At 42.5% G+C, this 13,892-nt stretch overlaps 1 long non-coding RNA gene across 1 annotated transcript; it reads right to left on the bottom strand.

Annotated features, from left to right (window-relative positions):
* Positions 1 to 10,598: 10,598 nt before the first annotated feature.
* LOC147964027 (uncharacterized) lies at positions 10,599 to 13,667 on the bottom strand. Its single transcript, XR_015607353.1, has 3 exons — positions 13,345 to 13,667; positions 12,236 to 12,307; positions 10,599 to 10,920 (listed from the first exon to the last, which is right to left on the bottom strand). It is a non-coding gene; the product is annotated as an uncharacterized LOC147964027 (long non-coding RNA).
* Positions 13,668 to 13,892: the final 225 nt, after the last annotated feature.

The raw sequence follows: 13,892 nt of genomic DNA, 5'->3' as shown, positions 1-13,892 counted from the left end.
TTCGGTTCGGTTTTCTCGGTTTAGTTATTTAGCGGACGCTCGTCCGTTCGTTCATTTTATCGAACGCTGTTCGTCAGTTAGTCGCAGACAGCGAACGTTCGTTTGTTAGCCTATTCATCTCGTTTTATTTTTCCAGGGTTTTTCCGCGATTATTTTCGATCGCGGTTTCTGCCTGATCTTCGTTTTAGTTTATCTTTTCGCTCGTTTATCCAAATCAGGTGAAGCAAGCGCCTAGATCTTCATCTCAAAACCCTCTTTTTGTTTAACCAACTTGAACAAGATTTTGGTACTATATAATTTGACTTTAGTCCAGATTAGTAAACGGATCTTGTTTCTTTCGTAGTTTGAGTTTCATTGCTCCGTTTGATTTGATTCTTTTTGCAAACCGGAGTTCCTCACTTGAACTTTCTGGTTAGATCTTCTTATTTGAGTTTTAGCCGTGCATCTTTGCTTGAGTGCTTATGTATGCTATTGTTTGTTTGTGATAGAGTTCCCGGAGTGCAAAGCGTGCTACTACGAGTCACTAGGTTTTGCGGATCGTCAGCAAGGCAAGTAACACATCAATCATACTCTTTTCATACCCAGTTTTATGCATTAGTTTCAATCCTCAAACACTGCATGAGTAGGTTGTGATTAACATGTGGGTATTGGGAAGTAGTTGATGAGGTAGAACCTATTACCTGTTTTATTATCAAACCCTTAGGAGCTACTTCTACGTTATGCTTGTATTGCTATGCTATGCTCGTAGACGTGGTTTGGGTGAGTGAATCCATGACAGATGTGAGATTGTTAATTAATGGTTAACTTAAGGTGGCAACTTTAATACACATCTAGGTGGATTGTTGGTTTTGGGCACCTGGAGAATCCAGTGTTGTCCTAGGATATCCCAGAGTACCCGTGTGATCATCCTATGGTCCGCCACCCAGGCTCAAAGGGATCGTAAGATTATTCATGCTAGAAACTTCTGTGTGCAGCCACAAGCTATTATGGGCTCTAGCATAGTCGAGTATGTTGCATGACCTCTTCCAGTGGTAGGCTAGCAGATGTAGGGGATGTAGGTTGGTACTATCTACCCAGGGTTAGAGTTAATGTTACTGAAAGACTGCATCTCGGTAATCCGTTTCTCAAACACCATGTAGTGCGAGAAATCCAATGGAGGAGATCGAGTCTTGTGGGGAAAAGTGTGCAAACCTCTGCAGAGTGTACAATCTAATCATGGTTAGCCGTGTCCCCGGTTATGGACATCTTGAGTATCTGGTTCTTGGATTATCATATGGATCTCATCACCCTAAATTTAATTTGTGGGGTTGATAATTACTTTTAATTGGGATTGAGTTGGAGGAACCTTCTCAATGTTGTTCAACTACAATGATAGTTAAATAAAACATATTCCTTTGTTGTAGGGAAAAATTGGCTTTTCGCAAAACATATTAATCGTAGAGCCTCCACCGGCCATATATGCATGTAGTGATAGCATTTATTTTGTTCATTGTTCTACTGTGTTACTATGCCAGCATATTCCATGTGTTGACCCATTTTCGGGCTGCAACGTATCATGTTGCAGACTTTTTAGACGAAGACTAAGGTGCGCTAGGTCGTTGCCGTGCACTCAGCTATGCCGTTGGAGTTGATGGACTCACTTTATCTTCCAAACCTTCCGTTGTTATCTTATTTAGATGGCCTTAAGCCATATTTATTGTAATAAGTTCTCTTTGGAGACTATCGATGTAATAAGTGTGTGATTGCTACTCTGTTATAAATCCTTCAAGTACTGTGTGTGTCAGCATTATCGATCCAGGGATGACACTTGTGCACAGAGACTTGACCGTATGAGGTCGGGTCGCTACAGCACCGCACACGACTAAAAGATCAACTGATCAACTTGTGTGTCTTGGGGTGCCCCCTGCCCCTGTATATAAAGGAGTGGAGGAGGGGGAGAGGCCTGATAACCCACAAGTATAGGGGATCGCAACAGTTTTCGAGGGTAGAGTATTCAACCAAAATTTATTGATTCGACACAAGGGGAGCCAAAGAATACTCTCAAGTATTAGCAGCTGAGTTGTCAATTCAACCACACCTGGAAACTTAATATCTGCAGCAAAGTATTTAGTAGCAAAGTAATATGATAGTAGTGGTAATGGTAGCAAAGGATAACAGTAGTAAAAGTAATGTTTTTGGTATTTTGTAGTGATGATAGCAATAGCAACGGAAAAGTAAATAAGCAAAGAACAATATATGGAAAGCTCGTAGGCAATGGATCGGTGATGGAGAATTATGCCGGATGCGGTTCATCATGTAACAGTCATAACCTAGGGTGACACAGAACTAGCTCCAGTTCGTTGATGTAATGTAGGCATGTATTCTGAATATAGTCATACGTGCTTATGGAAAAGAACTTGCATGACATCTTTTGTCCTACCCTCCCGTGGCAGCGGGGTCCTTACGGAAACTAAGGGATATTAAGGTCTCCTTTTAATAGAGAACCAGAACAAAGCATTAACACATAGTGAATACATGAACTCCTCAAACTACGGTCATCACCGGTAAGTATCCCGATTATTGTCACTTCGGGGTTAACGGATCATAACACATAATAGGTGACTATAGACTTGCAAGATAGGATCAAGAACACTCATATATTGATGAAAAACATAATAGGTTCATATCTGAAATCATGGCACTCGGGCCCTAGTGACAAGCATTAAGCATAGCAAAGTCATAGCAACATCAATTTCAGAACATAGTGGACACTAGGGATCAAACCCTAACAAAACTAACTCGATTACATGATAGATCCCATCCAACCCATCACCGTCCAGCAAGCCTACGATGGAATTACTCACGCACAGCGGTGAGCATCATGAAATTGGTGATGGATGATGGTTGATGATGACGATGGCGACGGATTCCCCTCTCCGGAGCCCCGAACGGACTCCGGGTCAGCCTTCCCGAGAGGTTTTAGGGCTTGCTGGCGGGTCCGTATCGTAAAACGCGATGATTTCTTCCCTCTGATTTTTTCCTCATCGAAAATCAATATATGGAGGTGGAGTTGGAGTCGGAGACGCAACAGGGGGCCCACGAGGTAGGGGGCGCGCCCCCCACCCTCGTGGCAAGGTGGTGGGCCCCCTGGCCTTCATCTTTTGCAGGTATTTTTCTTATTTTCTGAAAAGTGTCTCCATGAAGTTTCAGGTCATTCCGAGAACGTTTGCTCCTGCACATAAATAACACCATGGTAATTCTGCTGAAAACAGCGTCAGTCCAGGTTAGTTCCATTCAAATCATGCAAGTTAGAGTCCAAAACAAGAGCAAAAGTGTTTAGAAAAGTAGATACGTTGGAGACGTATCAACTCCCCCAAGCTTAAACCTTTGCTTGTCCTCAAGCAATTCAGTTGACAAACTGAAAGTGATAAAGAAAAACTTTTACAAACTCTGTTTGCTCTTGTTGTTGTAAATATGTAAAGCCAGCATTCAAGTTTTCAGCAAAGATTATAACTAACCACATTCACAATAACGGATAGATCTCAAGTTTACTCATATCAATAGCATAATCAACTAGCGAGCCATAATAATAAAACTCGGATGACAACACTTTCTCAAAACAATCATAATATGATATAACAGGATGGTATCTCGCTAGCCCTTTCTGAGACCGCAAAACATAAATGCAGAGCACCTTTAAAGACCAAGGACTGACTAAACATTGTAATTCATGGTAAAAGAGATCCAGTCAAGTCATACTCAATGTAAATTAATAGTAATGAATGCAAATGACAGCGGTGCTCTCCAACTAGTGCTTTTTTAATAACAGGATGATGACTCAGCATAAAAGTAAATAGATAGGCCCTTCGAAGAGGGAAGTAGGGATTTCTAGAGGCGTCAGAGCTCGGTTTTGAAACAGAGGTGAATAACATTTTGAGCGGCATACCTTCATTGTCAACATAACAACCAAGAGATGGCGATATCTTCCATGCTACACACATTATAGGCGGTTCCCAAACCGAATGGTAAAGTTTATACTCCCCCTCCACAAACAAACATCAATCCATGGCTTGCTCGAAAGAACGAGTGCCTCCAACATACATCAGGTCCCAGGGGGAGTTTTGTTTGCAATTATTTTGATTTAGTTTGCATAAAAAGCATGGGACTGGGCATCCCGGTGACCAGCCATTTATCTCGTGAGTGAGGAGCGGAGTCCAATCCTGTTGAGAATAACCCGCCTAACATGGAAGATACAGACAGCCCTCATTGATACATGAGCTATTCGAGCATACAAAACAGGATATTTATTTGAAGGTTTAGATTTTGGCACATACAAATTTACTTGGAATGGCAGGTAGATACCGTATATAGGTAGGTATGGTGGACTCATATGGAACAACTTTGGGGTTTAAGGGATTGGATGCACAAGCAGTATTCCCTCTTAGTATAGGTGAAGGCTAGAAAAAGACTGGGAAGCGACCAGCTAGAGAGCGACAGCAGACATGAACATGCATTAAAATTAATCAACACTGAATGCAAGCATGAGTAGGATATAATCCACCATGAACATAAATATCGTGAAGGCTATGTTGATTTTGTTTCAACTACATGCATGAGCATGTGCCAAGTCAAGTCACTTAAATCATTCAGAGGAGCATACCACCCTATCATACCACATCATAACCATTTTAATAGCATGTTGGCATGCAAGGTAAACCATTATAACTCATAGCTAATCAAGCATGGCACAAGAAACTATGATCTCTAGTTGTCATTGCAAACATGTTTATTCATAATAGGCTGAATCAGGAATGATGAACTAATCATATTTACAAAAACAAAAGAGGTCGAGTTCATACCAGCTTTTATCATCTCAGCCAGTCTATCATATATTGTCATAATTGCCCTTCACTTGCACGACCGAATAGTGTGAATAATAATAATAGTGCACGTGCATTGGACTAAGCTGGAATCTGCAGGCATTCAATAAACAGGAGAAGACAAGGCAATATGTGATCTTGTGTCAGATCAACAATAATGCATATAAGAGCCTCTTCAACAATTTAATTATGGTCTTATCCTATCGACCCCCAAAGAAAAGAAAAGAAATAAAACTATTTACACGGGAAAGCTCCCATCAAGCAAAAGAAGAACAGGAAATATTTTTGGGTTTTCTTTTTAATTACTACTACAAACATGGAAATTAAACTGATTAAAAGCTACAACTAATTTTTTTGGTTTTTCTTAAGGTTTATTAAACACACAAGAAGAAAGCATAAAAAGGGAAATAAACTAGCATGGATGATACAATGAAAAAGTATGAGCACCGACATCTAGCAATGAGTGTGTGAGCATAAATGTAATGTCGGTGAGAAATACGTAGTCCCCCAAGCTTAGGCTTTTAGCTTAAGTTGGTCTATGGCCACGGCTGGCCTGGCTGATATCCATAATAGTAGCTGGGGTCGTACTGTGATGCAGCAGCTATCGCCTGCTGAGCTGCAGCGTGGCAACGAGCGGCCTCCTCTCTTCTCTCGTACTCATCTGCCTCCTCTCTGGTAATAGTATATCCTCCTCTTTCCTGATAATCAAAGAAAGCAGGAGCAGGGAGAGTAATACGGACAGCACGGTGTTTGTCAAAGATTAGTCGGTACTAGAGAGGTGATTCGTTCCTCTCGACAAACTGGTGGTGAACCATAGCATTAAAATCTAGATAGGCATGAGGTAATTCAATATCATCTTCGCGTACATCTATACCAAGAAAATTAGCTATGCGGGTTACATAAATTCCACCAAAGAAATCTCCATTAAATCTATTAAGATGCAACCTACGTGCAACAATGGCTCCCAAATTATAAGATTGGTCTCCTAACACAGCACTCCTAAGAATACTGAGATCGGGGACACACATGTGACATGCCTCATCTTTACCATTGATGCATCTACCTATGAAGAGGGCAAAATAATGTATAGCAGGAAAGTGAATGCTCCCTATGGTAGCTTGTGTAATATCTCCAGATTCTCCCACAGTTATGCTAGCAAGAAAATCTCTAAATTCGGATTTACGAGGATCCCTTATACTACCCCATTGTGGAAGTTTGCATGCAGTGGTAAAATCCTCTAAGTCCATGGTATAAGATTTATCATAAAGATCAAACAGGACAGTTGGAGAATTACGTGAAGTTGAAAATTCAAACCTCCTCACAAAGGAACTAGTGAGATTATGATACTGACTGCACTTCTCTTCCTCGAAGCTCACGAGATCAGCGTTACGCAAATATGCGTTGAATTCTTCTTTTATTCCCGCTCGATCCATAAAATTTTTAGAAGGCCACTCACAAGGACGCACTGGAGCGTCTCTTGGTGGCTCTTCATCAGCATCACGCATTGCAAGCCTAGGTCCTTGCTTCCTTGAAGAACCACCTTGGAACATTTTCCTAAGCATTTTCTTCCTCTAAAAAATTATGAAAATTTTTAGTAACTTCAAAATAAAAGTAAACCAAACTCAATAATATTGATAGCAACTACTCCTACAAGTACCTAGGGCCTATATCATGCATCAAAACTACTTTTTACCATATAAATTTGACATGCAAGCTCAAGAACAGGGCCACCTAAGCAGCAAAAATTTGTAATGAATAAAGCACTAGAACAAAAACTAATTGGACCAATGGAGGAGTCACATACCAAGGAACAATCTCCCCAAGCAGTTTTGTGAGAGGTGCTTTGAGCAAGGAGATCGAAAATGGCAACAAAATGAGCTTGGACTCGGGTTTGAGCTGGTTATTCGTGTTTGGGGGAGGAAGAAGGAGTGTATGGGTGAAAGGATAAGTGGAGGAGGGCCACCGTGGGCCCATGGGGCAGGGGGCGCGCCCTCCACCCTCGTGGGCAGGTGGTTGGCCCCCCTAGTGTGTCTCAGTTCCATAAATCTTCAAATATTCTAGAAAAAATCATATTTAATTTTCAGGGCATTTGGAGAACTTTTATTTTTGAGGTATTTTTATATTACACGGATAATCAGATAAGAGACAGAAAAATAATTATTTTTATTTTATTTAATATAAATAACAGAAAGTAAAAGTGGGGTACAGAAGGTTGTGCCTTCTAGTTTCATCCATCTCAAGATCATCAAAAGGAATCCACTAACAAGGTTGATCAAGTCTTGTTAACGAACTCATTCTGAATAACATGGAACCGGAGAAATTTCAAATAACACTATGTTACCTCAACGGGGATGTGCACATCCCCAATAATAAGAATATCATATTTCTTCTTGACAGTAGGAAGAGGAAATTCAAAACCTCCAAATATAATCGATGGAATTCTTCCAATAGAGTTGATACTATGAACTTGAGGTTGTTTCCTCGGAAAGTGTACCATGTGCTCATTACCATTAACATGAAAAGTGACATTGCCTTTAGTGTAATCAATAACAGCCCCTGCAGTATTCAAAAAGGGTCTTCCAAGAATAATAGACATACTATCGTCCTCGGGAATATCAAGAATAACAAAGTCCGTTAAAATAGTCACATTTGCAACTATAACAGGCACATCCTCACAAATACCGACAGGTATAGCAGTTGATTTATCAGCCATTTGCAAAGATATTTCAGTAGGTGTCAACTTATTCAAATCAAGTCTATGATATAAAGAGAGAGGCATAACACTAACACCGGCTCCAAGATCACATAAAGCAGTTTTAACATAGTTTCTTTTAATAGAGCATGATATAGTGGGTACACCGGGATCTCCAAGTTTCTTTGGTATTCCACCCTTAAAAGTATAATTAGCAAGCATGGTGGAGATTTCAGCTTCCGGTATTTGTCTTTTATTTGTAATAATATCTTTCATGTACTTAGCATAAGGATTAGTTTTGAGCATATCAGTTAATCGCATACGCAAAAAGATAGGTCTAATCATTTCAGCAAAGCGCTCAAAATCCTCATCATCCTTTTTCATGGATGGTTTGGGAGGAAAAGGCATGGGTTTCTGAACCCAAGGCTCTCTTTCTTTACCATGTTTCCTAGCAACAAAATCTTTCTTATCATAATGTTGATTCTTTGATTGTGGGTTATCAAGATCAACAGCAGGTTCAATTTCTATATCATTATCATTACTAGGTTGAGCATCATCATGAATATTATTATTAGCATTATCACAAGTTTCAGGTTCATTACCAGATTGAGTTTCAGCATCAGAAATAGATATATCATTTGGATTCTCATGTGTTTCAACAATAGGATCACTAGAAGCATGCAAAGTCCTATCATTTTTCTTTTTCTTCTTTTTAGAAGAACTAGGTACATATATATTATTTTTCTGGGAATCTTGCTCAATTCTCTTAGGGTGGCCTTCAGGATACAAAGTCTCCTGAGTCATTCTACCAGTTCTAGTAGCCACTCTAACAGCATTATCATTATCTTTACTATTCAATTCATTGAGCAAATCATTTTGAGCTTTAAGTACTTGTTCTACTTGAGTGGTAACCATAGAAGCATGTTTACTAATAAGTTTAAGTTCACATTTGACATTAGCCATATAATCACCCAAGTGTCCAAGCATATTTGAATTGTATTTTAATTGTCTACCAAAATAAGCATTAAAATCTTCTTGCTTAGCCATAAATTTATCAAACTCATGTAAGCATGGGCTAGCAATTTTAGTAAATGGGATTACAGCTTTATCATATCTATAGAGAGAATTTACCTTTACTACCTGTGTCGGGTTATCAAGACCATGAGTTTCTTCAATAGGTAATGGATTTGGATTATATGTTTCTTCGATAGGCGGTAAATTAAGACTCTGTATTTCTTCAATAGGAGGTATATTCTTAACATCTTCAGCTTTAATACCCTTTTCTTTCATAGATTTCTTTGCCTCTTGCATATCTCCAGGACTGACAAATAGAATACCCCTCTTTTTCGGAGTTGGTTTAGGAATAGGCTCAGGAATTGGCTCCGGAGGTGTCCAATTATTTTCATTTGTCAACATATTATTCAATAGAATTTCAGCTTCATCCGGTGTTCTTTCCTTGAAAACAGAACCAGCACAACTATACAGGTAATCTCTGGAGACATCAGTTAGTCAATTATAAAAGATATCAAGTATTTCATTTTCCTTAAGAGGATGATGAGGCAAAGCATTAAGTAATTGGAGAAGCCTCCCCCAAGCTTGTGGGAGACTCTCTTCTTCAATTTGCACAAAATTATATATATATATATATATATCCCTTAAAGCAGCTTGTTTCTAATGAGGAGGGAAATATTTAGCAGAGAAGTAATAAATCATATCCTGGGGACTACGCACACAACCAGGATCAAGAGAATTAAACCATATCTTAGCATCACCCTTTAATGAGAACAGAAATATTTTAAGGATATAAAAGTAGCGAGTTCTCTCATCTTTAGTGAACAGGGTGGCAATATCATTTCATTTAGTAAGATGTGCCACAACAGTTTCAGATTCATAACCATGAAAAGGATCAGATTCAACCAAAGTAATTATATCAGGATCAACAGAGAATTCATAATCCTTATCAGTAACAAAGATAGGTGAAGTAGCGAAAGCAGGGTCAGGTTTCATTCTAGCATTTAGAGATTGCTTACTCCATTTAGCTAATAATCTTTTAAGTTCAGTTCTATTTCTGCAAGCTAAAATAGCTAAAGAAGCATCTTGATCAAAAACATAACCCTTAGGAATGGCAAGTGGTTCTTCATCATCACTTTCATCAGTATCATCAGATTCAATATTTTAAATTTCTCTAGCCCTAGCAAGTTGTTCATCAAGAAAAGCACTAAGTGGCATAGTAGTATCAGGCATAGAGGTAGTTTCATCATAAGTATCATGCATAGGAGAAGTGGCATCATCAATAACATGCGACATATCAGAACGAATAGCAGAAGCAGGTGTAGGTGTCGCAAGCTTACTCAAAATAGAAGGTGAATCAAGTGCAGAGCTAGATGGCAGTTCCTTACCTCCCCTCGTAGTTGAGAGATAGATCTTGGTTTTTGGATCTCTCAAGTTCTTCATAATAATAAGCAGATATATATCCCAAGTGACTCAAAGAATAGAGCTATGCTCCCCGGCAACGGTGCCAGAAAATAGTCTTGATCACCCACAAGTATAGGGGATCGCAACAGTTTTCGAGGGTAGAGTATTCAACCCAAATTTATTGATTCGACACACAATGGGAGCCAAAGAATACTCTCAAGTATTAGCAGCTGAGTTGTCAATTCAACCACACCTGGAAACTTAATATCTGCAGCAAAGTATTTAGTAGCAAAGTAATATGATAGCAGTGGTAACGGTAGCAAAGGATAACAGTAGTAAAAGTAATGTTTTTGGTATTTTGTAGTGATGATAGCAATAGCAACGGAAAAGTAAATAAGCGAAGAACAATATATGGAAAGCTAGTAGGCAATGGATCAGTGATGGAGAATTATGCCGGATGTGGTTCATCATGTAACAGTCATATCCTAGGGTGACACAGAACTAGCTCCAGTTCATTGATGTAATGTAGGCATGTATTCCGAATATAGTCATACTGTGACGCCCCCCGATTCGATCGTACACTAATCATACACGCAAACGTGTACGATCAAGATCAGGGACTCATGGGAAGATATCACAACACAACTCTACAAATAAAATAAGTCATACAAGCATCATATTACAAGCCAGGGGCCTCGAAGGCTCGAATACAAGAGCTCGATCATAGACGAGTCAGCGAAAGCAACAATATATGGGTACAGACATAAGTAAACAAGTCTTCCTTAAGAAGGCTAGCACAAACTGGGATACAAATCGAAAGAGGCGCAGGCCTCCTCCCTGGGATCCTCCTAAACTACTCCTGGTCGTCGTCAGCGGGCTGCACGTAGTAGTAGGCACCTCCTGAGTAGTAGTAATCGTCATCGACAGTGGCGTCTGGCTCCTAGACTCCATCATCTGGTCGCAGCAATCGGGTATAGAAAAGGAGGAAAAGGGGGAGAAAAACAACCGTGAGTACTCATCCAAAGTACTCGCAAGCAAGGAGCTACACTACATATGTATGCATTGGTATCAAATGAAAAGGGGTTATCATATGTGGACTGAACTGCAGAATGCCGAAATAAGAGGGGGATAGCTAGTCCTTTCGAAGACTACGCTTCTGGTAACCTCCATCTTGCAACAGAAGAAGAGAGTAGAAGGTAAGTTCACCAAGTAACATCGCATAGCATAATCCTACCCGGTGGCCCTCTCCTCGTCGCCCTATTAGAGAGCGACCACCGGGTTGTATCTGGCACTTGGAAGGGTGTGTTTTATTAAGTATCCGGTTCTAGTTGTCATAAGGTCAAGGTACAACTCCAAGTCATCCTGTTACCGAAGATCACGACTACTCGAATAGATTAACTTCCCTGCAGGGGTGCACCACATTTCCCAACACGCTCGATCCCCTTTGTCCGGACACACTTTTCTGGGTCATGCCCGACCTCGGAAGATCAACACGTCGCAGCCCTACCTAGGCACAACAGAGAGGTCAGCACGCCGGTCTAAATCCTATGGCACAGGGGTCTGGGCCCATCGCCCATTGCACACCTGCATGTTGCATACGCGGCCGGAAGCAGAACTAGCCCCATTAATACAAGAGCAGGCTTACAGTCCAATCCGGCGCGCGCCGCTCAGTCGCTGACGTCACGAAGGCTTCGGCTGATACCACAACGTCGAGTGCCCATAACTGTCCCCACGTAGATGGTTAGTGCGTATAGGCCAGTGGCCAGACTCAGATCAAATACCAAGATCTCGTTAAATGTGTTGTCTTGAAATAACCGTGAACGCCGACCAGGGCCAGGCCCACCTCTCTCCTAGGTGGTCTCAACCTGCCCTGTCGCTTCGCCACAAAGATCCACACGGAGGGCTGTCGCGAAAGTATGTCCTTCCAGCCCCCAATTCGTGAATCAACCGCGGGTACTCCTCGAGCCAACCCGACTTTAGTCATCACATGTATCATGTATAAAGTATATAGCATATACCCGTGATCACCTCCCGAGTGATCACGGCCCGATAGTATAGCATGGCAGACGGACAAGAATGTAGGGCCACTGATGATAAACTAGCATCCTATACTAAGCATTGGGATTACAGGTAAAGGTAACAACAGTAGTAGCAAGGACAGGCTATGCATCAGGATAGGATTAACGGAAAGCAGTAACATGCTACACTACTCTAATGCAAGCAGTATAGAGAAGAGTAGGCGATGTCTGGTGATCAAGGGGGCGCTTGCCTGGTTGCTCTGGCAAGAAGGAGGGGTCATCAACACCGTAGTCGAACTGGGGGTCGCCGGCAGTCTCGGGGTCTACCGGAAAGAAGTAACGGAGGGGGAATACAATAAATAATAGAGCAATCAAAGTATCACAAAGCATAACAAGTCAAAACGCGATGCTAGAGGTGACCTAGCACGGTATGAGGTGATACCGGTGAAGGAGGGAAACATCCAGGAAAATATCCCCGGTTTTCGTGTTTTCGGACAGATGAATCGGAGGGGAAAAGTTGCGTGTTCACTATGCTAGGGATGCATGGCGGATGAACGGGCTACGTATCCGGATTCGTCTCGTCATTCTGAGCAACTTTCATATACAAAGTATTTTCATCCGAGTTACGGATTATTTTATATTAATTTTTAAAGATTTAAAACAATTTTGGATTTAACAGGTTTAATTTAATTAGAAAATACAGTTATTGTGTCAGCATGACATCAGCATGATGTCATCAGGACCACAGGTTGACTAGGTCAAACCTGGTAGGTGGGACCCATTCGTTATAGTCTCAGGTTAATTAGTTTAATTACTTGATTAGGTTAACTAAATTTAATTAGCCAAATTAATTTAATTAATTAATTTTTTGATTACATATTCTCTTTTTTTAACAGGGGCGGGCCTCGCTTGTCATTTGGCCAGGGGGGTAATTAGCAGCGTTAATTGTGGCTAATCAGTGGATTAGCCGGCGGCTAAACGGCAACGGCCACCATGTGCGGTGGAGGTTCATCGGAGCAGTGTTGGAGGCGGCAGTGGGATGAGTCAAGGGCACCAGAAGGTTGCCCTTGCTCGCTCGCATCTAGTGAAGCCCGTGGGGGTCATGGGGGGCCGGAGACGATGGCCAAGACGAGCCGTGCGGTGACGGAGAAAGCAGCAGTAGCAGCATAGCGGCGGGGCAGCGGCTGGTGGGAGCCGGCCGATGCGGCGGGCGTAGAGGGGCGAGGCGCGCCCTGGGCGCGCGCGGGCGTGCGGAAGCCGCGACGTGGAGCCACCACGCAGAGGTAGGGCGGCGACGGGACGGCGTGGGGGGCGTAGCGTTCGGAGGGGGGAGACGGATGGGGCCCTACCGGGAGCTCACCCCCGTTGAAGAGAAGAGGGCGGCGAGGCGCGGGGAGGACCGGCGAAGGAGAGGCGGGAACGAGGCAGTCCGGCGCGGCGGGGGCAAGGATGACGCAGTCCGGCGGGTCGGCGGTGTCCATGCGGCGTCGGGCGTCGAGGGCGCGGTCGCAGTTGGCGCGGCGAGCGGCGCCGTCGAGGGAGAGGAGACGGGGCACGAGGACGAGGGAGACGGCGTCGAGCAGCACTAGGCGGCGCCCAGATCGGGGCCAGCGTCGGGGGCGCCGTGGGCGTCCAGATCGAGCGGGGCTAGAGGGAGGGGCGAGGGGAGTGGGGAAAGTGGGGTGGTTAGCGGTTTAGGGTTTCGGCGGGACAGGGGCCATATAGGCCAGGGAGGTGCGGGGTGGGCCGGCCTTGTTGGGCCTGAGGCCAGCTGGGCCGGGGCCCAGCGGGGGGAGTTCTCTTTTATTTATATTTGTACTTTCCTTTTATGTTTTGCTTATTTTCTTTTTTTGTTTTCTTTTATTTCTTAAAACGGTTATAGTTTTATAAAATACAGAAATGGTTCCT

The sequence above is a fragment of the Triticum urartu genome, chromosome 6A (assembly GCF_056163025.1).
Source record: "Triticum urartu cultivar PI428250 chromosome 6A, HENAU_Tu73, whole genome shotgun sequence".
Taxonomy (NCBI): Eukaryota; Viridiplantae; Streptophyta; class Magnoliopsida; order Poales; family Poaceae; genus Triticum; species Triticum urartu.
Note: the sequence above shows the minus strand (reverse complement) of the source record. Positions and strands in the feature narration are given on the sequence as shown.